The 2,190-nt window shown below is 46.4% G+C and overlaps 1 pseudogene; it reads left to right on the top strand.

The window, feature by feature from the left end:
* The first annotated feature begins 222 nt into the window (after positions 1-222).
* On the top strand, positions 223-623 carry LOC117025586 (probable protein BRICK1; annotated as a pseudogene).
* Positions 624-2,190: the final 1,567 nt, after the last annotated feature.

Genomic DNA, 2,190 nt, shown 5'->3' with positions numbered 1-2,190 from the left:
GGGGCTCAGGATGACTTTTCGCTGGGATTCAGACAACTCTGACCACCTGGGAAGAGAGACCAGTCGGAGCCTTTTTGCAGTAAGTCTGAGGCGGCTCCTAACAGACAACTCATGCTAAATGAGTTGAGAGAAAACAAGTCCCATGTTCACTGAGTAGCTGAGATTCATTCCTCACCTCTTCCTTATTGAAAGAACCCATAGGCTCTTCATTAGGTGGCAGCCATGGCAGGACAAGAGGATCCGTGCAGCGGGAGCGTCACCAGGACTGGGAGAACCGGGAGGACACTGAGGTCATCACCAGCAGCATCAAGAATATCGCGGACTTTCTCAACGCATTTGATATGTCTTGTTGTTCAAGACTTGCAACAATCAATGAGAAAGTGACAGCTCTTGAGTGGAAAATAGAGTACATTGAAGTACGGGTGACAAAAGTGAGACCCTCACCTAGAACTGTGCCAGGCTGCTGCTGGGAAGTTGCTTTACAGAACACAGGCCTACATGGGAAGGGCCCCGGCAGCCTTCAGCTCCTTCTTCTCTCCTTAAAGAGCAACAGGGCTTATTCTTGTTTTCCTTTCTTCAACAATGTGGCCTTTGGGCTCTGCCATGTACATCTGGCGGTGTGATGTGGCATGTGGGGAGAAGTTCCAGGGGAACTCTTGAAAACATTAGGCATTTTACCTTGTCAGTAACATTTTGTAGAACTACTTGTCAATGTATTTGAGGCACTCAGAGCCAAAATCCTGGGACTCTTCGTGAAGGTCCTCCCCACCCCACTCTTTCTCTCTCAGACTTTCCTTATAGCTCTCATTGCCACTGCATAGAACCTATAAGCAGTCTCTGTCTCCTCAACACCTTTGTTGGGGGCTGGGAGACACACATGCCCTAGCAAGATGGCTGCCAGAGAATGTGGTTGCTAACCCACCAGTTTTTTGTCCTATTGGGGAGGTCAAAGCCAGGCCCCCACTTGGCTTGAAGGAACATTTTCAGAGTTTTCCTTCTGTCACTTGGGGTATCTGTGCCTCTCACATTTCCCTAATAAACTCCTCAACTTAAAAAAAGAAAAAGAAAAGAACCCATATATTGTTAGGAGCTAGCTGAGCAATTGTTTCCCCAGCTTTTCTTGAAAGTAGGAGTGATCACATCACTGAGTTCTGGCCGATCAGACATGAACAAAAGTCTGTAGAGAGATTCAGGGAACTTCTACTTTCCGAATAAAAGGGGGAGAGGTGGAGGTGGTACCACCCTTCTTTTTTCCATCTTTATTCTGCCTTCAACATGAATATGATGTCTGGGGTGGCAGCAGCCAACTTATGACCATAAGGCAACGGTATGAAGGAAGAAAAAACCAAGCAGGACCAAGGGGTTGGCAGAGAGGTTGGCCTGCCATTATCACTCTCCTCTGCATCAACAACAAACTACCTCCAGACTTTTTGTTACATGACAAAATTACATCCCCGTTGCTAGGTTTTTCGATTACCTAAGGTCAAACATATTCATAACTGGTATACCCAGCAATAAAACGTTCCTTGGATGGGAAAGGACGTTCTCACACAATATGGATCTGTTGCTTTGATTTCTTTCCCTTTCCACGCTGGACCACTGCCAAAGTATTGAGGAAAGCAGGGGACCCATGGACAAAATAAAAGTTAACAGAACTCCTTCCTTGCAAACACTGTACCCCTCTAGCAATCTAACTTGAAAGAGGAAGACATGGTATGAGTCAGAGTTCTTTAGTTTCAAAGTGATAGGAAACGTACACAGACTGATTTGAGCAAAATGAGGAACCGACTGGCTCACATGACTGTCAATCCAGGGTGTCGTCAGCCTTCAGGACACTGGGTCCAGGAGCTCAAACCATGTCATCAGGCCTGGACCTGTCTCAATTTCTGTAGTTTGCTCTACTCTGAGTTGGCATCTCTCTTGGAAAATTTGCTCTGCATTGCAACCTACTAGTTCATTCTCAGAACTCCAGATCTAGTGGACAGGAACACGCTTTTCCTGGTCATGCCACAAAAAGTTGAGCTTCATATGCCTCACTTGAGTCATGTGCCCACCCCTGGAACTAGGACAGGGAGTGGGAAAATCAGGCCTACCCAAACTACATGGACTGATTATGGGCATGGAATGGTTTCCCAAGGAAAATATGTTTCCAAAAGGCATAAGGGATTCTTGGCAGGTGAAAGCAATGCC

The sequence above is a fragment of the Rhinolophus ferrumequinum genome, chromosome 8 (assembly GCF_004115265.2).
Source record: "Rhinolophus ferrumequinum isolate MPI-CBG mRhiFer1 chromosome 8, mRhiFer1_v1.p, whole genome shotgun sequence".
NCBI lineage: Eukaryota > Metazoa > Chordata > Mammalia > Chiroptera > Rhinolophidae > Rhinolophus > Rhinolophus ferrumequinum.
The sequence above is the reverse complement of the archived record's forward strand: the minus strand, read 5'-3'. Positions and strand labels throughout refer to the sequence as shown.